This window comes from Sitophilus oryzae, unplaced genomic scaffold (genome assembly GCF_002938485.1).
Source record: "Sitophilus oryzae breed Bouriz unplaced genomic scaffold, Soryzae_2.0 scaffold_684_pilon_pilon, whole genome shotgun sequence".
Taxonomy (NCBI): Eukaryota; Metazoa; Arthropoda; class Insecta; order Coleoptera; family Curculionidae; genus Sitophilus; species Sitophilus oryzae.
The window spans coordinates 2,577,957-2,604,414 of record NW_022147289.1 but is presented as its reverse complement, the minus strand read 5'-3'; the positions used below and the strand labels follow the sequence as shown (position 1 = coordinate 2,604,414).

The 26,458-nt window shown below is 31.1% G+C and overlaps 1 protein-coding gene across 2 annotated transcripts in view; it reads right to left on the bottom strand.

Moving 5' to 3' along the window:
• The window catches only part of LOC115888181 (soluble guanylate cyclase 88E), a 196,976-nt gene that overhangs the window by 156,471 nt on the left and 14,047 nt on the right, over positions 1-26,458 (bottom strand). Inside the window, exon 1 of one of the 2 annotated variants that reach the window (XM_030907804.1) lies at positions 19,115-19,390. The exons of the other annotated variant lie outside the window; for it this stretch is intronic. The gene's annotated coding sequence lies outside the window, so the exon portion shown is untranslated. Of the gene's footprint in view, positions 1-19,114; positions 19,391-26,458 lie in introns of those variants that run through there. 2 annotated transcript variants of the gene reach the window in all.

Sequence of the window (26,458 nt, the reverse complement as noted above, 5' to 3'; positions counted from 1 at the left end):
GTTCACAGCACAGCTTTATAAGTTTTTAATGCCACTTTTTCACAATTATCACGGGTTTGAGTAAATAAAACTTAAATTAAACTCACAAGATAGCAATAATTACTTTGAAAATGGACGCTTTAAACACTTTTCGGAATTTTTTCAATGAGAGCGGTTGAGATTTTGAAAAATTTTATAATTTTTGAAGATTCTGACTTTGACAGAAGATATGGACAAGAGAAAATTATTTCTGTTTTTGTTTGCGGATGTTCTTAGCAACTGCTATAGCAGCGCCAGTGTTACCAACTCCGGGATTTTATCCCTAAATTTGGGGAGAAAAAAATCTATATGGGGATTTTTTTAGGGAGTAAAATTTTTTGGGGATATTTTTAGGGATAAAATTTCATTGGAATTTTACCGGTACCAAAGAGGAGATAAGACCGCTACTGCTATTTTTCAAAATTAATAGGAAAGAATACATAAAACAAAATAATTTATTTATTTTAATCACCGAATCTTGGGTAGCAGCTGTGGGGATTTTAGTTGTTTGGATTTAAGAAGGTTTGATAGCTTTAAGCAAATACGATTTGGCTTTAAGGAATAGTTTCGAACAGTTGGCTACACTGCTGTGATCAGACGTTTTAAGGTCAACCACTTAAAACAGAACAAATTGTTTATTTATTACTATTTATATTTCTAGGGTTTTTTCGGGATATTTTTTTAGGTTTATAGGGATATTTTGGGTTTTTTTGATGCGAGCGTTTTAGATTTTTAGGGAGATAAATTTTTGAGAGTTGGGAACACTGAGCAGCGCCAGATCGCGTACAACGGTCGCGACCCAAAATTTTGATGGGAATTCCAATCAAAATTAATTTCCTTTATAGTCTAAGAGCTAGCAACGTTTTCGAGAAAGTATTTTAAGACGTCTGGCTCTTTGATATATCTTTTACTATGCTCTCTGGAACAGCATGCGGCCCGTCTGGCTGCCGATACCCGTTGCGTTCACTACTGCGCATCGGAAGAATATACTATATTTTTTATTAATTTAGTCCTATAAATTATAGTATTGAATATAAATCGAATATGTCTCCATAGCGCAGTGCGTAGAGTTTCCCACCACGAACCGATGATTCAGAGTTCGAATCCGGGTCAGGTCAAAGACTTTTTTATTTTATTTTCGTTTATATTCTGATAGTAAAGTATTAAATAATTGTGGTAATTAAAAAAATATATTTAATACTTTACTATCAGAATATAAACGAAAATAAAATAAAAAAATGTTTGCCCTGACCCGGATTCGAACTCTGAATCATCGGTTCGTGGTCGGAAACTCTACGCACTGCGCTATGGTGACATGTTCGATTAATATTCAGTACTAGAATTTAAAGGACTAATAAAAATATAGGATCTTCTTTTAATGCGCAGTAGAGAACGCAACTTTTACCGGCAGCCAGACGGGCCGCATGCTGTTCTAGAGAGCATAGTAAAAGATATATCAAAGTGCCAGACGTCTTAAAATACATGTTTTTCCGACGTTGCTTGCTCTCGTACTATTATCAATGCAAAACATTTAAACTAAAACAGACCACAGACCACACAAAACAAATTATTGGTTAGAAGTAGTCAGAGATATAGGTAGTAATATTTTCGTTTATTGGCCACAGCTGCCAGGGCTATCCGGCCGGATAATAGAATTATCGCTTTTTAATAAAAAAACATTATAAAATTATAAAGCTAGAATAGTATACGGTTTTATATTAACTCTAATTTTTTTGAATTTTATAAAAAGCATTCATAAAAAATATATATATCCTTCAAATCCTTCAATATAATAGATGGTAATAAGAAGTTTCACTTCAAATATGTGCAGGTAGTGTACACACTGTTTTTTTTTTCTTTTTAATTTACAAATCATACATTTACAATCTGAGAAAAATTGGATTCTTCTTTAAATCTCTTCAGACATATACAGGGTTGTTCACCACATACGACACGGAGTATTGTAGCTAAACGATGAGATTTTTACAAATTGTAAGTTTGGGGTTCGTTGAAGGACTATTAGAGCTACAATTTAAAAATATTTTTACAAGATACAGAGTGACCCAAATAAATAAAAAATATCAAAGTTGTATTTTTTTAAATGGAACACCCTGTATATTATTACATTTTTAGTTTCTACGATTAAAATAAAGGTAAATTTGATTAAGGTTTATTATAGTTAAACCTTACCGTTTTTGAAATATTTTCAATTTTGTGAAATTGCAGTAAAAATTTTAAAGCTTCATTTCTCCAAGGGTATCAATGTTTTTAATACTAAATATTTAATGAAATTTATTTATTGATCAGTTATTGTGTTGCAATAATAAAAATAATACTACCTTATACAGAGTGTCTAAAAATTTATTTTAAATAATTATTAGCTTCAAACGGCAATAACTTCTTTAATTTAAATGGAATGCCCTGTATATTTTAGGAGAATCAGATGCACAATTAAATTGTCTATCAAATTGTATTATACCATTTTTTACCTATCCCTTCAAGTTTTCGTATAAAATGCATTTTCTTATAATTTAGACCTCATTTATCAATATATCAATGGAATATTGACATTTTAGATTGTTTTTAAAGCAACAAATGTACAAAATGTACAGACTAGTAATATTATCGTTTTTAGCAAAACGATAATATTACTAGCCCATTTGTATGCAAAAAGAAAACTATTTAAATCTTTATAAAAGAGTATACCATTAATTAAATATAACACCATTATTTGCGCCCATATACTAATTAATTACATACTTAATTGTGTTCGTTATTAAATTATTATAAATAAATGTGGATTTGAGTCAGAAATCAATATAATAATAAGTTATCAAATTAAAGTCTCTGTAGTTATAAATAAGCATTTATTAAAAAATGAAATATCATTTTTAAGGTGTTACTTTTTATCACACTGTCTAATGCCCATACAAAATTCAGTTTTTTAGTATTTGGAGCAATTATTATTAATCAACGCAGTCAGTTAATGTAGTTTGAATACTGGAATCATATTAATTGATCCTCTTTAACAAATATTTAAACAGTTTTTTTTTATTTTTTAATGAAATAAACGAATTATATCGACAATATTAGTATCTGTACTCTTTAAAAATTTGGGACATCTTTAAAAATAATCTAAAATGTCAATAGTCCATGGGTATATTGATAAATAAGTTCTAAATTACAAGAAAATGCATTTTCTACGGAAACTTAAAGAGATAGGTAAAAAATGGTATAATGTAATTTGATAGACAATTAAATTGTGCATCTGATTCTCGTAAAATATACAGGGTGTTCCATTTAAATTAAACAAGTTATTGCCGTTTGAAGCTAATAATTATTTAAAATAAATTTTTAGACACTCTGTATAAGGTAGTATTATTTTTATTATTGCAACACAATAACTGATCAATAAATAAACTTCATTAAATATTTAGTATTAAAAACTTTGATACCCTTGGAGAAATGAAGCTTTAAAATTTTTACTGCAATTTCACAAAATTGAAAATATTTCAAATACGGTAAGGTTTAAGTGTAATAAACCTTAATCAAATTTACCTTTATTTTAATCGTAGAAACTAAAAATGTAATAATATACAGGGTGTTCCATTTAAAAAATACAACTTTGATATTTTTTATTTATTTGGGACACTCTGCATCTTGTAAAAATATTTTTAAATTGTAGCTCTAATAGTCCTTCATCGAACCCCAAACTTACAGTTTGTAAAAATCTCATCGTTTAGCTACAATACTCCGTGTCGTATGTGGTGAACAACCCTGTATTTCATTCAACGCTTTTGGCATAAAATATATTTTTACATTATAATACTTCGAAAAATCACTTGCCAAGTAAATTCTATTTAATATCTGTTTGGAATACGTACGTAAAGAGTATACATAATAAGATTTCCCCGGTTTGACATTTTCCACTTAATTTAACAAAGACTTTATCTAAATATGCTGGTAAAAAATTATCATGAGCCCACCCTTATTGCAGACTGTATATTTATAAGTAAACTAAAGCCTCTTAGCTTTATTAAATGTACATCTTCCTTATTATACGTCTTCCTCATAAAAGTATTAATAAATAATTCTTTTAATATTCGAAGAACAAAATGGAAAAACTGAAATTTAGAAGAACCGAATTTTTCTTATATTTTACTTCATTAAACATTCTTATCTCAAAAAAATATTCTAGAAGATTAAAGATACACGTTTCCCTTATGGATCCCTTTGAAAAATTAAATGAAATCCAAAAAAAAATATATAGGGTGGTCCGAACTGTATTCCGGAAACTTCGGCAGCATATTCTGCAGATAAAAATAAGCAAAAATGTTCGTATAAATGTTTGTCCTAAAATGCTCAGTTTCGGAGATACAGGGTGTAAAAATTTCATTTTTATTTCGATTGTTTCCATATAATTTATGAAGTAACCTCAATATTTGGATGAAAATTGGTGTCTGGGAGTTTTTTGACATGAGAAATTTGATTTTGACCCCTAGTAGTAGAGGGCGCCACCTACATGTGTTTTAACCGTTTTGAAGAGTAATAACTTTTCGTCCATACCTGTATAAAACTGTTAAGTGAAAAAAATGACTGTTAAGTGAAAAAAATGTACAGGGTGGGTCACATTCGACGCTTTTAAATGGAAACAACCTTTTCTATAGGAGATAGATGAAAACTAATATCGGTGTCTGTAGCTCAATTTTCATCAGAAACATGATGGTGAAAACCGCACATCAATATCTGTTACCGTTTCGGAGATACGGGGTGTTTTTCAAAAATGTGCATTTTTAACAAATCGCTGTAACTTTTTTGCTATGGAAAATTTTGTATTTCTATGAAAACATTTCCAAAGCACCTTTTTACGTAGAATTTAATGGTGGGTAAGCCCACCTTTATTGCAGACTGTATATTTGTATATTTTTTTTTAAATTAATAATTTAAGAGTTATGAACAGAAAAAATGATTTTTTATTTAGGACACCCTCTATATTTTTAATTAACTGAAAAGAATTTAAAATTACCTTTCCAAAAATATAGCACACTTGATATTTTGTTATAATCCCCTTCGAAATACAGAATTTTTATAAGTTTACCACTTTTAACTAGTAGGCTTTGGACCCCTTATTGATGATATGCCCTTAATGGAATTCGAAAACATATTTTTCCAGCAAAACGACGCACCGCCTCTGAACGCTGAAGTTATCAGCAAATTTTTGCAGCCAATTTGAAGAATAATTGGATAGCTAACCAAGACTTGGCCGTCGAGGCCGCCTGACTTAATGCCCATGGATCTAATCCTATGGATATATTTGCGGAAGAATAAAGGTTCCTTATTCTTCCGTATAATCTAGACAAGAATTAAAAATACTTAGCAGTTATAAGAGGGTATCTTTCACCCCCACTGAGTTAATGAATTCCGCGAGAAATCTTCAAAAACTGCCCCGTCTGTCCATAACAGAAGACGGTCGATATGTGGAACACCTGTAGCAAAATCTCATGTCTTGGTTTGCTATTTATTTTTATTGTTATTAGATATAGTTTAAATGTGTTGATGTTGGTTAAATATATTTTAAATTGTTATAAAATTCTGCATCTCTCATAGTAAATATTATTTTCGTTTTAATTGATGCTCACAGCTAGAATTTTTTTGCATTACAGCCGGTGCCGTTCAAAGCCTACTTATTTAAAAGCGGGCGAATTTTTATATACTCTATATCTCGAAGAGGAATCTAGCAAAATATCAAGTGTGTTATATTTTTGGAAAGGTAATTTTAAATTCTTTTCAATAAATTAAAAATATACAGGGTGTCCCATATAAAAAATCAAATTTTCTGTTGATAGTTCTTAAATTATTAATTTTAAAAAAATTATACTTGAACCATTAAATTCTACGTAAAAAGGTGTTTTGGAAATGTTTTCATAAAAATACAAAATTTTCCATAGCAAAAAAGTTACAGCGACTTGTTAAAAATGCATTTTTTTGAAAAACACCCCGTAACTCCGAAACGGTAACAGATATCGATATGCGGTTTTCACCATCATGTTTTTGACAAAAATTGAGCTCCAGACACCGATATTAGTTTTTGTCTATCTCCTATAGAAAAGGGTGTTTCCATTTAAAAGCGTCGAATTTGACCCACCCTGTACATTTCCGTGATTTTTTACGTAAAAAATATCTCTTGGCAAAAGTCGCTACTAGCAACCGTTCTCAAGATATTTAGAATGGAAATATTCAATACATGTCATTATTGACAAAACATAAACACGTTGAGTAGATAGTTATTTGACTGAAATAATAAATTTGGGAAATTTTTATTTTTTTAATTTAATCATAAATTTTCTGCGAAAAAATGATGATAAAACAGTTTCTGTTAAACTTTTGACACCAAAACATTTCAAATTTATGATCTCAGTTTAATAATATTTAGTCAACACAATTTATGTCAATGATGACAGGTATTGATAATTTCGATTTCAAATATCTCGAGAACCATTACTCGTAGCGATTTTTACCAAGAGATCTTTTTTACGTAAAAAACATTTCTACGTAAAAAACAAAGTAAATGTGTATTTTTTTTATACAGGTGTGGACGAAAAGATATTAATTTTCAAAACAGTCAAAACACATGTAGGTGGCGCCCTCTCATATTGACATCAAAATCAAATTTCTCATGTCAAAAAACTCCCAGACACCAATTTTCATCTTAATATTGACGTTACTTAAGAAATTATTTGGAAAAAAACGAAATAAAAATGAAACTTACACTATAATTTAAGCTACACAAACTACACCCTGTATCTCCGAAACTAAGCATTTTAGGACATACAACTATACGAACTTTTTTATTTATCTTTATCTACAGAATACTGAGAATACGCTGCTAAAGTTTCCAGAAAACTGTTCGGACCACCCTGTATATAAAAGGAAAAAGAACATTACATAGAAATTCGGATTTTTTTTGATAAAAGAAAGGGTTTCACTTTGGAATCAGCTCTCTTTCAGTAGGGTTTTACGTTAAAATTGTACAAAAGAAAAAGCTAATTTTTTAAGTTTTTCGTTGAGGTCTGATTTATAACAAAATCACAAAAAATACACACAATAATCTGTATCATCCCTGTATACATAAATATAAAACCGAAGGATATTAAATATCTATTTGGATTTTTTTTTGAGGTATCTTACTTTGAATTCAATCTTCTTTTAGTAGGGTTTCAGTTCAGTTATTTTTCTCGAACATTTTACAGCCCAAGGATAATCTTTCAAGGTTTTTTACTTCTCTTAGGGATCTGACTTTTAGCATATTTGTTTTGTGTCCAAGACTTTAGAGAGAATGTAATAGATAAAGTTTATTTTCTGATTCTTCGATTTGTTATACAGGATGTTCTAACAAAGAAAATGTATGATTTTCTTATAACTACACAAGTATACACGGTTTTGGACCTGAGCAACTAAAAGCAATTTCTAAGATAACTTTTGGAGCTGAATTCAAATCAGCAGTCCATTTTTTAAGATTGGTTCTAGTTTTCAAAATATTCAATAAATTCATTATTTTACTATTTTTATTTATTGAATTAAACAATATAAATCAGAAATGAACAGAGGTTGAACTGAGTCTTTTATACTACTTGGGATCTGTTAGATTAGGACGGATTAGGGCCCAACAGTAATCGCTCATCATGCCTTCGTCCCAAAATCCTTGGTATCGCCTTTCCATTTTTGCTACATCTTGGTGTAGCCGCTCTCCTTACTCGTCGCTCGTGTCGCCCAAGTTTTGTGGAAAAAAATCAAGATGTGAATGCAGAAAATGTATCTTGAGAGACATTCGAGCTCCAATCTTGAGGTAATTTTGCAACAAATTGTCGATTACTTGCTTGTAATCCGGTGATTTATGATTACCGAGAAAGTTGTGAACAAACTTTGAAACGATGCCCATGCTGCTGCCTTATTAAACGTTAAACATTTTGTAAACGTTGCGTCAGCCATTAGTTTTCGAATATCAGGTCCGACAAATACACCTTCTTTGATTTTTGCGTATGACAGTTTTGGAAACATAGACTTAAAACAAAATATAGACTGAGCATCTCATTCATAAATAGCTGGAACATGCGGTCAGACACTGTCTTGTTATTGTTGTGTTATTGTTTTAGGTTATAACGAGTGCGACACGAGCGATAGATAGGTTGTCTCTGTCGTAACGGTCATTCCCTGACGACTCTGCCGAGAAACACAACACTGTCTTTCGTTTCTCAAGTACACCTGAACTCTCCGTATCATAGCCGGGTATTTTTTTTATTTTAATGAAGCTATAACTAAATTAAAAATATATCGTATTTAAACTTTTTTATATTTTATTAAGATTTAGGACAGGTTTTTAAATAAAAGTTTAGAAAAAACAATTTAGAGTCCAAAAGGATAAAAATAATAAAATACACGTTATAGAAGAAATTTTATAATCGAAATTACGTAATTTTTGAAATTAATAAAAAATTATTAATTTTAGTCAAACATTTACAACCTCTAATATTAATCAAAACAGGATCTATTCCACAGATATAATACAACCGGCGACAGGGAGAGAAAAAAATATGATTGTTGTAATTTTTTTTCTGGTTAAGTGATGTCTTATTATGTAAATTAGAGAAAACATAAATCTGTTCCATTAAAGCAAGGAAGGTGATAGGAAGTGGATAAAATAAAACTACATTTATTTAACTCGGTACTGTCTTTATTATACCGGGTGCGTCTCAAAAGTGGCTCATCCCCATAATTTTTTTTATATTTTCAAATAAAAAACAAGATTGAGTATGTTAGTATATGAAATAAATTAGGATTGATTGACGCATTCAATTGTTTTTGGTCACTTCCTGTTTCATCGGAAATGACTATAACTTTTAATTTTTAAACGGCACCCTCGGTATATTTCTACTTTATTCGATAGAAAATGACACTCTGAATAGAATGACATATCATATGTCAACTTTTGACATTTTCGCATATGGTTTAATTGTAATTGTAACATGCGGTTCATAACGACAATTTGACTCGAAATACCAAATGTGTGGTATCAATATATTCATAAAAAAATGCTTTTTCCAAATATGCTAATGAGTCACCCTTGTTCCATTTGAAAAAAATTGACATATGTATGATAAAAATACGATTTGTACATCTTTTAACCGGCCTAGACAAGACACGAAACCTATTAGACGATCAAAACTATTTTTCCAAGGCTCCTTGATTAAAACTTAGTGGATTGAAAAAAACTGGATTGAAATTTAAAATAGGACATGTTTTTAAGCGACAATGTCAAAAGTTGACATATGATATGTCATTCTATTCAGAGTGTCATTTTTTATCGAATAAAGTAGCAATATACTGAGGGTGCCTTTAAAAATCAAAAGATGTAATCATTTCCGTGAAACAGGAAGAGACCAAAAACAATTGAATACGTCAATAAATCCTAATTTATGTCATATACCTACTAACATACAAATCTGTTTTTTATCTGAAAAAATAAAAAAGTTATAGGGTTGAGCCACTTTTGAGACGACCCGGTATATTAAAAAATATTGTTTCATAATGTAATATCATTTTAAAATTCTTGTATGTTATTTTAAATTCTGAAGATAATTTTAGAATAAACCGGAATATATTTTAATAAAAACATTATTAATTATTAACAGGGTTATAATTATGATTTTGTTACAATGTAAGTAAGTAAATAATGTAATGTAAAAGAAAAAATTCAGATTTTACATTTTACTAAAATATTATCTAAATAAGCGCCTTTCTACAACAACGCCACTGACTGCCAATGGGTAAATTGAGAGTTGCCTACCGGTCAAAAGTCGTTTCAAGACTTAAATGGATTACTTAAGTCAAATTTCTTGCAAATTTGGCACTGGCGAACCATATTTTATAGTTTTTGAACAGAAAAAGTCAATAAAATAAACACTTAAGGACTACAAGCTAAGAAAATGCGTTAATACAGCCGGGGAGATAGCGGCAACAAAGCTTTACCGCACACGTGCGACACGTACTACAAGGTAATAAATGAATGAATAGGCTCCCTCGCCTCTAATCGGTGTTGTCATATTGTAAAGAACCTATCCTTATTATACAGTATCCGACTTATAATTTAGTAGTATAAGGACTATTATACATCTATGGAATATTAAAACCTACTTTATTAAACTATAGTATTAATATCTCAATATATGTGTATAACAAGAAAAAAATATTGCTAATATTAAAGACGTGACAACATAGGCTGGATGAGGAAGGCTCGGTCAACTGTACCCAGAAGTAAACATATGTACAAAAAAGGTTGTTTGTCCGCGTTGAGATGTAAATAGTGTAGTCTATATTTTATTTTAAGTCTATGTTTGGAAACAACTTGGTTAAGTACTGGAAAGCCGGTCCTTCGCGATTGAGCGCTTTGACAAAGTTCTTAATAAGGCCAAGTTTAATATGAAGAGGTGGCAGTAAAACGTCCTGTGGGTTTACAAGTGGTATCAACGTCGTCAACTGACCGTGCGTCAACTACCCGGGCCGTTATAAGAGCGCAGTGCTACTGCCATGCGCGAACTCAAAAACTAGAGCCAATCTTGACCAACGGATTGAAGATCTGAGTTCAGGGCATCAAATAACGTTAAGAATCGTTCTCATCTCCTCGGGTCCAAAAGTTGACCTGAATTTGTAAACTTGTGCTCTTAACGGAAATATAAATACATAAAAGCAAAAAATATTAGAGAGAGAGAATTTTTTTTTCTAAAAAATGTTTTAACTTTGAAATCAAATTTCTTTTACGAGTGGTAGGGTTTGACTTCAGAATTTTACCGTGAAAGGATAATCTCTCAAGATTTTATACCTTTTAGGGCATTTGACTTTTAGCATATTGGTTTTTTATTCAACAAGGTACAGCGATAAAAGTTTATTCTCTAACAGTGGCACATCTAGATAATATAATACGCTAAATCTAAATAACATAAATACGCTGATGACTGCGCTCTAGTTGCAAATACGTTACAGCAATTACAGGAAATGCTGAACACATATACCTGGGCATACGAGACTTTGGGCCTTAAGCTGAACATCGATAAAACTAAAATCATCTGCATTCCCCCGGAAAATCATAACAGCGCTATAAAAATCGGAGAAGAACTATTGGAATATGTATCGGAATTTAATTACCTCGGTAGTTTTATTTCGGAAAAGGCAAATATCGACTCTGAAATTCAGCACAGAATCAGCAGCACTTCAAGAGCATTCTGGAAACTAAAAAACAGGGTTTTCTAAAATCATGACTTGAGCACAAAAACGAAACTTGCAGTGTATCGAGCAGTAATAATGGCATCTTAAATTTAGTTTAGCGTAAATTCAGTAAGAAATAAAATATTTAATAATATTTTATTAATAAATTTATTAGACCACTGTTCAAACTTTGTTTAATCAATGAATGTGCATAAAAACATATGTGTTATGATTAAAATTCAATCACTTTTTAACAGCAAGAACAATATTATTAGTTCAATTATTTCAAGAAAATGTAAACAAACGAGATGGATTTTTCATGAATATTTCTTTCCGAGAAAATAAATACCTATCTAAAAATAATTTCTATGCTTTGTCTTGATGTATGGATTGGTATAGATCTAATATACAGGGTGTCTTAAATAAGTGCAAATATTTTAGGGGTAGTATATTTTGACTCCAGAAACAAAATTGTGATGTTTTTTTTTTAAATAAATTTTGAAAAATTTCTTTACTTTTTAGTTAAAAAACATAATTTGTTGATAATATGACAACATAGGCTAGTAGGTTAAATTTACAAGAAAGGAAATTCTGAAAAAATCCAGTGGTTCTTAAAATTTTAGCAAAAAAACATATTTTGGATATTTTCAAAGTAAAATAACTCCGTTATTTTGGACTTATTTGAAAAACAGAGAGAAATTATGTTTCTTTTATCGAGATCTACCAGCCCCGAAAATATTTGCTTATTTAAGACTCATCCTGTATAAAATTCGCGTGTCACAGTTTTAGTTACCATATCAAAACGGCTTGATTTTGATAAAATGTTATATGTATATATTCAGTAGGTCTGAGAATAAGTTATTATCTATTTTTTATATCCCTAAGTAAACTAGGGGTCAGCTAGTATTTTTTTTATTATTTTGAGTCGAGTACAAAAATATTTATTCTGTTATGCCCGCACTAATATTTCAATTTCCTTTTATAGGTAATAAAAATTATTATTTACAGCATAATTATTGTTCTTATATTGATACTTTTTATTTACAACCACATATATACTGACATTACTGATTTTTAAAAATTTGAAAGTGTCAAATTATCTACATTTCTTTCCTCTTTCGTTTCCCTCACTCGGTTTTTCTTATTTCTCGCCTCATTTAATTAAGCAAAATATTCTTGTAATATCTTTATTAAATACTTTTCTAACATCAACAAAAATAAACAAAAAGATTAACAATAATAATTGAAGATTTTAATACATTTATTTGTTGAAATTAATGGTCAAATTTGACCTATTGTACGCGTTAATCGATATTGTTACGGGACCGCCCTAATGATGTGTTTCACTCATTGCATTGAGGTTTCACTGCTGCAAAAACTTAACTCTTGACTTGTTCCAGGTCTTCTAATGTCAACGAAAGAAGGTAAAGAGTTTGAATTGCTACAGGAAGACGATGGCAACGATGTCGTTGAAGATATCATATTTGCGGTTTTAGTTTGGTTGGCTACAGATGCATCCACATAACCCTCAGCCACAGCACTGGATTTCCATCCCCCTAGACGCTTCAGCTGTAAAATATCAGCTCTGCTATTTACTTCTTTGGCTTAAAACCTACATTCTGGCTTTTTAAAAAAGCGACGAGTTTGTGATATTTTGATATGTCAGTCTTTTCCCTTAATTCTAGCATCGTCCGTATCATGCTGTACGTAGCCCAAAGAGTAGATGCCTTTTTCTGCCTTACCATGTCGCTAAAATATGCCATCAAGACTGTCTCCGAAACAATATTACCTTCACTACCGGTAACTATAGATATGGAAATGCCAAAACAGAAAACGACAAATTTTCGCATATTTATTTTTTTCAAAATAAAATACTGTTCCTATTTTTTAATTAATGATGTGGTTGTAAATAAAATAGTATACAAACCCCGGAGGAAAGTTTTCATTTTTGTCTCGAGATTTATTTAACCTCTCGACAGTAATGAAACACTGCCCTCCTCGCTATGTAATATACTGTTTATTATTATCTATTCTAAAATCAACTTAAACTAATTTTAAGGTGGAAAATAAAAAAATGGATTATACAAGAGAAGAAACAGAATTACAAATGCACTAAAAACAATTAGATGGACGAAATTTAATCAAGCTGGTCTCCTACTGACTAATGCATTAGACAGTAATTAAAAATATTCAATTAATATTCAAGTAGGTACGTTATTGGTATCTCGCAAACGTTTTAGCGGTCTCATATTAGTACGCGAAGAGGTCACATAAATTATCGAATTCCATAACTGGATTCGCTATATTTTTTATAAGTTGTTAACAGAACTTAATTTTTTATTACCTGCTAAAAACTAAAGTGTTCGATATTTTAATAGTATATTACATATCGAGGAGGAAGTGTTTCATTACTGTCGAGAGATTAACTAAATCTTGAGAAAATAATGAAAACTTTCCTCCGAGGTTTGTATACTATTTTATTTACAACCACGTCATTAATTAAAAAATAGGGAAAGTATTTTATTTTGAAAAATGTTTTGGCATTTCCATATCTACGAGCCCTAACAACTAAATGTTCGGACAAACAAAAAATTATTAAAAACCTTTATTTTCATTAACTGAATTATTTACATTTAAGAAATACATTAAAAATATATTAAAATCTAACATTTCTAATGAGTATTTAAATAGTTTAGTTTCTATAAACACTAAAATAAACTGTAGGCCAATAAATAAACAAAAATATTGCACAATATCGTGACAACTAAATGTTCGGACCCTTTAAAAAATAACTGTTCTAATATGGCGTTACATCGGCATGAACTTTTGCAACCACTGCATGTCTGTTTGGCATTGTTTTTATTAATGATTGGCATACGCCAGAGTAAAATTTTTGCCATAATTCACTTAATATCATCGTCAAATTGGCAACGGTTTCTTGAGGATCGTGGCACAATTTTTGTTTTGTTTTCTGCCACATGTCTCGATAACATTAAGGTCCGGACTGTGCGAAGGCCATGAGGGGACCTTGATGTTCATGTCCCGAAACCATTTTTTAATAGTTTTAGTCATATGGCATGCCCCGCCATCCTGTTGAAATATAAAATTCATATCCTGGTAAAGGTCTCTCACACTTGGCACAACTGTTTTTCAAAATTTCTTGATATTTTGACACATTAGTTGTGCCTTTCTACCACCTCATACCTTCCTAGACCCATTGCGGACATAAACTCTAAAAGCATAATGTCTTTAGGAAATTCCACTGTCCATATTTCATAAAGATCATGCATGCGTGCATATATACTCTGTTTTTTTTTCTCAGGTAAGATTTCGACAGACGATGATAGAAGAAAAGCAGATGACGTCCCATACCAATCTATTTATTTTACTAAAAAAAGTTTCTAATAATTTTTAAGTTAACTATGGGTTTAAATATAAATCCGTCGATATAATCCGCGTCGCCTCTTTTTGTTTTTAACCAGTTTTAGTGGTTTATTTCAAAAATGACAGATCGTATTTCAATTTTATTGGTTTGACGGAACGATGAACGACAAACGGATGCCGATGCGTATGAACTCGCCTTTAGATTTTTGACGCTTGTCAAAGTCTTGCCAAATTGTAATAATTGTTATAATTTTGTGTCAACTTTTGTCAAATACTCTGCGTTTTGGAAGATGATGCATTTTGATTCGTGATATTACGTGTGTTTTGTTTCTTTTGAAGTCAAGTGGAAGAAAAATCGAGTTAAAATTAACTGTAGACCTAGAGCACAGTGTTTATGGTTAATACTCGCTACCCAAGCAGAAAGTCTTATACACCAATAAAGTTACCATCAATCTGCCATCAATAAAGTTCGTATACCATCTCGTCGTAGATAAGTGCATCTCGAATATGGTAGAAGGACCGTACTAAACACATACTAAAAACTGGAGTAGCTGTAAAATATCGACATCACACGATAGGTAAATAATGGATTTTAGTACTGCAGAAAAATAATATCAAAAAGTACTGGTTTAAAAAAATTAAGATTAAAGTTAATTAATCAACCTTTAAGGTATAAAATTTGGTAAGTGTTATTATTAATAAAATAGTTTGTTTTATTTATGTTATTTTATTTATTCCTGTAGAATATTACAAATTTGTATATGTACATAAGTTATATTGATAAATATAATCGTAAATGCGGGAAGTTTCATAAAGCTTGAAAGTAAGAAATAGTTCTTTTTGATATTTTTTTGGTATGTGGTGTCTTGTTCTTGTTTGTGTTGTATTAACACATACCGTTTTTTATTAAATAAAATAACTGGATTACATTTTTTCAGTTTTATACAGTTTTCACAATATTTTGAAGTAATCACTTGTCAGTCAAATTTTAAATATATTAATTTCATGCTATGCGTTCCAGTTGTACCAACTTATTTCTTTGTAAAATAAAATAAACTACTTTGAAATTAAAATGACAGACACATCTATCACTGTCAAGGATCTTCTCGTTGGACAGACTATATAATCCATGAACTTGCAATTTGCGATTAGAATTATCAGCGTCGGATTGGAACTTCTGATGTCACACACTACAAAAATGACACTAGGTAAAATATTTAATTATTTCACAATCCGACGCTAATAATTCCAATCGCAAATGGCAAGTGCACGGATTACATGTGCACATGAGCCACCTTAATATCGATATCAGTGGCGTAACAACAGACTCACGGGCCTGTGTGCAAAAATTTTACCGGGCCCCCTATTACACCTACATTTTTCAATACTTATATACTAATCTGAATAATATGCACTCATATTTTAGGTTAGAAATAACATTATCAAATTCATTTTTATATAGTATTATTTATTACTGCAACACCGAATATGTAACATATAAATAAATGTAAAACGTATAAAATATCAAATAAATAAAAAAATAAATAAAAACAAAACAAAAAACAACAACAAAACTAACTAAATTAAAATAAACAATGTAAATAGGGACATGAACATGTTAAAATTCTTTTTTCCTTGCTTTAGCATGGGCGAAAGTTGACACAATATTACCAATGTCTATTGTACGAGTAACTTCATTTTCTATTGAAATAATTGCCAAAAAAGTGGCAGTTTCGGGCACCTCTCGTAACTCAGCTGCCTTATCGTCCCCTTAATACAACCATTAGGTAACTAGAGTTTTTGTGATTTTGAGTTAACTAGTTTGGCCAATATAATTTTTCATGCTCTTTTTGATGCTACAATTAGCTTAGTTCTATTTCTATTCGATGATATATACAGAAATCCAGTGACAATACAGCAAATTTCCTTTTTTGTCAAATTTAATGCTCTAATGAAAAATCACATATTTCCAGTTATTTTTATTTTGCAAAATAAAAAGGAAAACACAGCTACAAAATTGCACAAGAACAAGTGTAAAGTAATAAGTTATTTTCGCGATGGCGTGTGCTAGTTAAGTAGTTAAGAAGACATGTGATAGATAAGAACTTAGTTCGGGATCGCCCGATTCTGCTTGTTTCGCGATAACATGTGATTGATATGGGAATGCGACCTGAGCCCCCGAGGGCGCGGGTCATCACATCGATAGTTACGCCACTGATCAATATAATTAACACCGCTAGAGTGTCTATTTGATAAAGATTGCCTCAAAAGAGAACAGTGAAATTTCCTAAAGGCATTATGATTTGAAGGAGTATGTCCAAAATAGGCCCAGAAAAGTATGAGGTGGTAGAAAGCATAATTGATGCGTCAAAAAATCAAAAAATTTTGAAAAATATTCTTGTGTCAAGTGGGAAAAACAAAGGTCCTTGTAACCAATTGTTCTGGTAAAGACCAGGACAATAATTTTATATTTCAACAGGATGGCGGGGCATGCCATATGACTAAAACTACTAAAAAATGGTTTAGGGACATGAACATCAAGGTCCCCTCATGGCCTTCGCACAGTCCGGACCTTAATGTTATCGAGACATGTGGCAGAAAACAAAACAAAAATTGTGCCACGATCCTCAAGAAACCGTTGCCCATTTGACGATGATATTAAGTGAATTATGGCAAAATTTTTACTCTGGCGTATGTCAATAATTAATAAAAACCATGCCAAACAGGCTTGCAGTGGTTGCAGAAGTTCATGTCGATGTAACGCCATATTAGAACAGTTATTTTTTAAAGTGTCCGAACATTTAGTTGTCACGATTTTCTGCAATCTTTTTGATTATTTATTGGCCTACAGTTTATTTTAATATTTATAGAAACTAAACTATTTAAATACTCGTTAGAAATGTTAGATTTTAATATACTTTTAATGTATTTCTTAAATGTAAATAATTAAGTTAATTAGAACTAATAAGAAAGGTTTTTAATAAATTTGTGTTTGTCCGAACATTTAGTTGTTAGGGCTCGTATAGTTACCGGTACCAATGGTTGTTATGGCGCAAACCTTCAACAGCAAAACAAACAACTAAGTGACAGTTTTGAATTTCTCGTTCGCTGTTTCGAATTTATATAACATAAAAGCCAGAATGTTGTCGGAAAGTTCTGATAATGAAGACTACTTTAATATTGGTACTCTACTAGAACTTACAGAAGCTGCAAAAAGAGCAGAAGCCAGTTTAATTCCAGAAAAAAGTAGGGGGCGATATGAAATAGCATTGAAAGTATACGGAAAATGGTGTGCCGAAAGAAATGCTAAGAATATTGCTTCGGGGACAGTCTTGATGGCATATTTTAGCGAGATGGCAAGGCAGAAAAAGCCATCTACTCTTTGGGCTACGTACAGCATGATACGGACAATGCTAGAATTAAGGGAAAAGACTGACATATCAAAATATCACAAACTCGTCGCTTTTTTAAAACGCCAGAATGTAGGTTTTAAGCCAAAGAAGTCTAGAATTTTTACCTTCAACAAATAAATGTATTAAAATCTTCAATTATTATTGTTAATCTTCTTGTTTATTTTTGTTGATGTTAGATAAGTATTTAATAAAGATGTTACAAGAAGATTTTGCTTAATTAAATGAGGCGAGACATAAGAAAAACCGAGTGAAGAGAGAACAAATATAGATAATTTAACACTTTCAAATTTTTTAAAAGTCAGTAATGTCAGTATTAAGTACATATGTGGTTGTAAATAAATAGTTTTTTTTCTTTGTTTCTTTTTTGCTTCTGACTACAGGAACAAATACACCCCTTGAAACGTTGACCATTTTTTGTCGGTTAAGCAAATTTTTTTCACTAGTAAAATACCACTGGCAAGCTGGTTTTGATTTGGAATAAACGCAGTGGTGGTTATAATTTTTTTTTATTTATATACCGGGTATTTTTCAAAAGTGGCTCACCTCTGTAACTTATTTTATTTATTATATCAAAAAACCGGTATTAAGATATTCAGTCACAAAAATTAAAAGTTAACAATAAAAAAATTAAGTTTCTAAAGAAATTACAATAGAAAAGTCCACAAAAACTTTTAACCTATCCTCTTAAGGAAATATTAGTCTATTCAAATAAATTAAAACAGTTTTTACTCCAGATTAATAACACAGTCAGAAAATAAAAAGTTAACAATCAAGATAAAATAAACTCTCTAAGAAGATCACTACAGAAAAGTCTTTCAAACATTTTTTTAAATAGGTCTATTTAAACAAATTAAGAAAGTTTTTTTAATCCAGATTATATTATAACAGTCACAAAATGAAAACTTAATAACCGAAAATGAAATATTCAATAACAAAATTAAAAGTTAAGAACCAAAAATTAAAGTTTCTAATAAAAAAATACAAAACATTTAAAAATATGTTTTGACCATTATAAAAATTCAAAAGAAAATGCCACTTACTTTTAACCAATCCTCTTAAGAAAATACGTCTATAAGTCTATTCAAACAAATTAAAACAGTTTTACTCCAGATTTATATATCACAGTCACAAAAAAATCTTATAACCGAAAATGAAATATTCAGTCACAAAATTAAAAGCCAACGACCAAGAAAAATAAACTTTCCAAGGAAAACACTAGATAGAAAAAGTCCACGGAAACTTTTAACGGTTTTCCTTCACTGAGAGTCCGCGCGTTTAATCAGCTGGAGCATTTCCACCGACTGGGAAACTGGGGTCTGATCGTGCCGAACACCCGCTGGAAACTGACAGAGAAAATTCAGTCGGAAAAGCTCAATGCTGGTCCGATGCTGCGAGAGCTTTTCTTAAGGACGAAGTTGCGTTGGATTAGCGCAGGAGCATATCTGTCTCTCTCTTGACAATGGATATGAAAAGATAGATAATAAAAGGAGTAATACGAGAGGATATCATCGCGAAGTTTTCAACAGGATGGTGCTCTTCTAACAGGTTGAAGGCTTTGAATAAAAATACTATAAAAGGAGTCATAACTAGTGTTTTTTAGTGATATTTATATATTATTTAAAAATTAACGAATGTCATTTCGGCCTTTTTTAAAACACTTTTTGTCAGATTTTTTTGATGTTTCTCTTTGACAAATTTTCTGAATTCGTTTCGCATTTCTGTAATTATTTTAATTTGTTTAATTTATAATTAATTTCTCAACTATATGTATCCCCCTGTATGCAAATATTGCACATTCCTGCCAAAGTTTTACCTGTCAGTCTTACCTGTCCAGTCAATAGTCTGCATTTCAGTTGATTTCAAAAAATTCCGACCGCGGCGCTATATACGGCAGAAACCAGAAATTTTCGCTATGTATTTCGCACCGTTCTGGTTACAGTTCATGTTGATCGCATTAAAGTAATATTGAAATCGTGGCTTCGTCATAATATTTAAGTATTTTAGTTTTTTGCTGGTGCAGTTATTGAGACAGACTATAAAATACTGAGGTACGAGATATGTGTGATGTAACGCTGTTTTGGGTAGTAAAAAATAGGTGAAAAAGAATAAGGCGTAATTAGGGCGTTATTGGGTGCAATAACATTCAATAACTCAACTTTTTCAAATTCTACTGAAGCTGTGGTTGGTTCCTTGTGAAACATCGTTGAAATATTAGTTTAATAAAACACGCTTTTAGATGTATCAAAAAACTTTTAATAAGAGTAACTTTAACTCTACATATATGTTTCGGCTTGTTAGGCCTTTTGCAAGAGTTTTTTAAGAACTAATCGTCTAACTACACTGTAACTATATATTTATTTGCTATGGGGGTGGGTTCAGAGAGTTTACAATAGGGGTTATAAAAAATGTGTTTAGAAATCCTTGTTGGTCGTTAACATTATTTTCGTTTTTAACAGATTTTAGTATTTCTAACTGTTCAATGTAATTTAAGCGTCTACCTTTTGTTTCTCTGTGTAGTAACTTAATTGAGTTTTTATTAATTTTGTGATTATTTACTATACAATGAGTTGCAAGACCAGAACTATGCTGGAGATTATTAATAGACTTTACATGTTCTTTAATCCCTATATCTAAATTTCTACCTGTTTGTCCTATGTACACGGCATCACAATCATTGCAAGTGTATATAGGGTGGATTGCTCAAACCACTCAACGTAAGAAGCTCAATTTTGGCATACAGGTTGAATCTAGGGTGTAGAGGTTCGATAAGAAGGGATTTTTCGAAATTCCAGCTCCAAGAGGGTGAAACCACCCCTCAAATATTACAATATTTTTTATGCAAAAAACGGTCAAGGTTCCGAAAAAACGCTAAAACACGTATATTTTATTTTGTTTTTTTAAAAATTTTAAGATTTTTTAAAAATGTATACAGGGTGTTTCGAAAAATCTGGTCATTGATTAATCACGATCCTGCTTAAAGCGCTTGACGTAAAAACCTGATTTTTGGAAAACGGATTGACTTTAGGGTGTAGAGGTTCGATAAGAAGGGATTTTTCTAAACTCTAAGGAACTCTAAGGGGGTGAAACTGTCCCTCAAATATTAAAATATTTTTTATTTAAAAACCGGTGAGTTTTTCGGAAAAACTCTTAAACATGTATATTTTATTTTGTTGTTTTACATATTTTAAGATTTTTTATAAATTTATACAGGGTGCTTCATAAAATATGACCATTGAGTAATCACGATTCTGCTTAAACTGCTTGACGTTTAAAGCTGATTTTTGGCAAACGGATTGACTGTGAGGTGTAGAGGTTCGATAAGGAGGGGTTTCTCGAATCTCAAATTCCAAGAGGGTGAAAACGCCCCTCAAATATTACAATATATGTTATTTAAAGAACGGTTAGTCTTTCGGGAAAACGCTTGAACCAGCATAATTTATTTGGATTTTTTACATGTTTTAAATTTTTTTTTAAAATCATACAGGGTGTTCCAAAAAGTTGCACCAAGCCAATTTGTAGTGTATGCCTATGACTTTCCGTTACTGCATATCGTTGTCTATCTTCTATTATGCAAAAGATCATGGATGATCGAACTGAGACATTCGATGAATATTCTACAATACGATCGAAAAAAACGGCGTCAGTGATGGCTATGAAATGACAATCGCTGTCATTTTAAATATAAAATTATATGAGGAACGTTATCGGTCGTTATTTCCAAGCCAACTGGGCGACGTTTTTTCAATCTTACGGTATATACTGTGTTTATTCTAATTTATGTCATTGTCAGGTCTCCACAGTCATGTATCCTCATGTTGAACATACTATACCGGGTGCGTCTCAAAAGTGGCTCACCCCTATAACTTTTTTATTTTTTCAGTTAAAAAAACGAGATTTGGTATCTTAGTATATGACATAAATTAGGATAGATTGACGTATGATGTATTTATTATACGAGTATTTATATATATGATATAATATATATTATTTATTCGAAAGAAAATAGCACTCTGAATAGAATGACATATCGTGTGTCAACTTTTGACATTTTCGCATATGGTTTATTTGAAATTTGACTTGAAATACCAAGTGTGTGGTATCGAATTATTAGTAAGAAAATCCGTTTTCCAAATATGCTAATGAGCCACCCTCGTTCCATTTGAAAAAACTGAGATATGATTAAAAATACGATTTCAGCATTTTCTAACTGGCTAGGACAAGACACTAAAAACATTAGACGATAAAATCTATTTTTGTAGAGAATGTCCAAAGTTGACATATTACGTGTCATTCTATTCAGAATGTCAATTTCTATCAAATAAAGTAAAAATAAAAGACCGAGGGTGCCATTTAAAAATCAAAAGTTGTAGTCATTTCAGGTGAACCAGGAAGTGACCAAAATCCCAATTTATGTCTTATACTAACATACCAAATCTCATTTTTTTATCTGAAAAAATAAAAAAGTTATAGGGGGTGAGCCACTTTTGACACGCACCCGGTATACAGTTACTAAAAATTACTGTTTCATCAATTATATTTATTTATTCTTAAGTGTTTTTCTTATCTCTATTTATATCTATCATTAGATATACTAATTTGCTCTGATTTGAATTCTAATGAATCCGATTTATTTATAAGTCTGTTTAGGCACGTGTGGGACGAATTTGGAGTCCTTACGAAATAGTTTCTTTAATTTGTTGCATCTAGGAAGGTCAAATACGCGTCCTTTAAACAATTATTACTTTTAAGTTATATAATAAGAGTAATGTTAAAACTTAACTGAATCATCTGTGATATAGTCACAGCTTATTAAATACCAGCAGGGCATTAGCGATGACGTGAAAGATGAATATGCGTCAAAAAATGAGATTTTAGCCGTAGAACTACTTACGGTAGATGCACCATAAGTAAGCTACAGTTATCCTACGAATTCTAAAAAAATCTTAAGGTTGGACACAAACCAATTTAAATTTTTTGCTGAAAAAAGTTGCACCCAGAATTAAAAAACAAAACACATTAATGCAGGCCCGTTCCTGGGGTATCTGCGCCCCGTTTATATTTAAATCAATTATATATTTTAATCTTAATCTCAAAAATTTAAAGAATTTATATTCTGCGACAAACGAGCAATATGTAATTGGAAATGTAAAAAACGATTCTAATTAAAGTATAAAAACATTTATTAAATAAAGAAAACAAACAAAACCACAAAAATATTTAGTAACAAAAATAGTACCCTAAAGAAAAAAAACTGACCCATTTGATATGAGATACATACAAACAATAAACTAAAAATCGGAAATAATATGCATGTACTGATTTCTATCGAAAATCGACAACTATGAAACTATGAACCCTTCCCGGACACAAACGGTACATTGTGAGACAAGAAATTGTAGAGAGAAACAAGCCCTATAACATAGGATACAACATTTTAATGAACAGTGCTTTCCATAAAATCAATAAAATGAAAAATATACGAAATAATATACATGTACTGATTTCTTTCGAAAATCGACAACTATGAAACTATGATCCCGTCTCCGACAGAAACGGTATATTGTGAGACAGGAAATTGTAGAGCGAAACAAGCCCTATAACATAGGATACAACATTTTAATAAACAGTGCTTTCCATAAAATCAATAAAATAAAAAATATACGAAATAATATACATGCACTGATTTCTGTCGAAAATCGACAACTATGAAACTACGATCCCTTCCCGGACACAAACGGTACATTGTGAGACACGAAATTGTAGAGCGAAACAAGCCCTACAACATAGGATACAACATTTTAATAAACAGTGCTTTCCATAAAATCAATAAAATAAAAAATATACGAAATAATATACATGCACTGATTTCTGTCGAAAATCGACAACTATGAAACTATGATCCCTTCCCCGACACAAACGGTACATTGTGAGACAGGAAATTGTAGAGCGAAACAAGCCCTATAACATAGGATACAACATTTTAATGAACAGTGCTTTCCATAAAATCAATAAAATGAAAAATATACGAAATAATATACATGTACTGATTTCTTTCGAAAATCGACAACTATGAAACTATGATCCCGTCTCCGACAGAAACGGTATATTGGCCAGACAGGAAATTGTAGAGCGAAACAAGCCCTATAACATAGGATACAATATTTAAATGAACAGTGCTTTCCATAAAATCAATAAAATGAAAAATATACGAAATAATATACATGTACTGATTTCTTTCGAAAATCGACAACTATGAAACTATGATCCCGTCTCCGACAGAAACGGTATATTGTGAGACAGGAAATTGTAGAGCGAAACAAGCCCTATAACATAGGATACAACATTTTAATGAACAGTGCTTTCCATAAAATCAATAAAATGAAAAATATACGAAATAATATACATGTACTGATTTCTTTCGAAAATCGACAACTATGAAACTATGATCCCGTCTCCGACAGAAACGGTATATTGTGAGACAGGAAATTGTAGAGCGAAACAAGCCCTATAACATAGGATACAATATTTAAATGAACAGTGCTTTCCATAAAATCAATAAAATGAAAAATATACGAAATAATATACATGTACTGATTTCTTTCGAAAATCGACAACTATGAAACTATGATCCCGTCTCCGACAGAAACGGTATATTGTGAGACAGGAAATTGTAGAGCGAAACAAGCCCTATAACATAGGATACAACATTTTAATGAACAGTGCTTTCCATAAAATCAATAAAATGAAAAATATACGAAATAATATACATGTACTGATTTCTTTCGAAAATCGACAACAATGAAACTATGATCCCGTCTCCGACAGAAACGGTATATTGTGAGACAGGAAATTGTAGAGCGAAACAAGCCCTATAACATAGGATACAATATTTAAATGAACAGTGCTTTCCATAAAATCAATAAATGAAAAATATACGAAATAATATACATGTACTGATTTCTTTTCGAAAATCGACAACTATGAAACTATGATCCCGTCTCCGACAGAAACGGTATATATTGTGAGACAGGAAATTGTAGAGCGAAACAAGCCCTATAACATAGGATACAACATTTTAATGAACAGTGCTTTCCATAAAATCAATAAAATGAAAAAATATACGAAATAATATACATGTACTGATTTCTTCGAAAATCGACAACTATGAAACTATGATCCCGTCTCCGACAGAAACGGTATATTGTGAGACAGGAAATTGTGGTAGAGCGAAACAAGCCCTATAACATAGGATACAACATTTTAATGAACAGTGCTTTCCATAAAATCAATAAAATGAAAAATATACGAAATAATATACATGTACTGATTTCTTTCGAAAATCGACAACTATGAAACTAGGATCCCGTCTCCGACAGAAACGGTATATTGTGAGACAGGAAATTGTAGAGCGAAACAAGCCCTATAACATAGGATACAACATTTTAATGAACAGTGCTTTCCATAAAATCAATAAAATGAAAAATATACGAAATAATATACATGTACTGATTTCTTTCGAAAATCGACAACTATGAAACTAGGATCCCGTCTCCGACAGAAACGGTATATTGTGAGACAGGAAATTGTAGAGCGAAACAAGCCCTCTATAACATAGGATACAACATTTTAATGAACAGTGCTTTCCCCATAAAATCAATAAAATGAAAAAAATATACGAAATAATATACATACTGATTTCTTTCGAAAATCGACAACTATGAAACTAGGATCCTGTCTCCGACAGAAACGGTATATTGTGAGACAGGAAATTGTAGAGCGAAACAAGCCCTATAACATAGGATACAACATTTTAATGAACAGTGCTTTCCATAAAATCAATAAAATGAAAATATACGAAATAATATACATGTACTGATTTCTTTCGAAAATCGACAACTATAAAACTATGATCCCTTCCCCGACACAAACGGTATATTGTGAGACAGAAAATTGTAGAGAGAAACAAGCCCTATAACATACGATACAACATTTTAATGAACAGTGCTTTCCATAAAATCAATAAAATGAAAAATATACGAAATAATATACATGTACTGATTTCTTTCGAAAATCGACAACTATGAAACTATAATCTCTTCCCCGACACAAACGGTATATTGTGAGACAGGAAACTGTAGAGAGAAACAAGCCCTATAACATAGGATACAATATTTTAATGAACAGTGCTTTCCATAAAATGAATAAAATAAAAAATAAATAGATGAGATCAATGTGTTGCCGACAGATTGCCCTAGACTTGTTTATTCGGTGCGGCCAACGCAAAAAGACGCTAAGCAAACTTTATCCTATGATGTATGTTTAAGTATTTGTTTATTAACAAGAAAGCGTATCGGTTTTTTGTTACAAAGTACTGATTGACACTT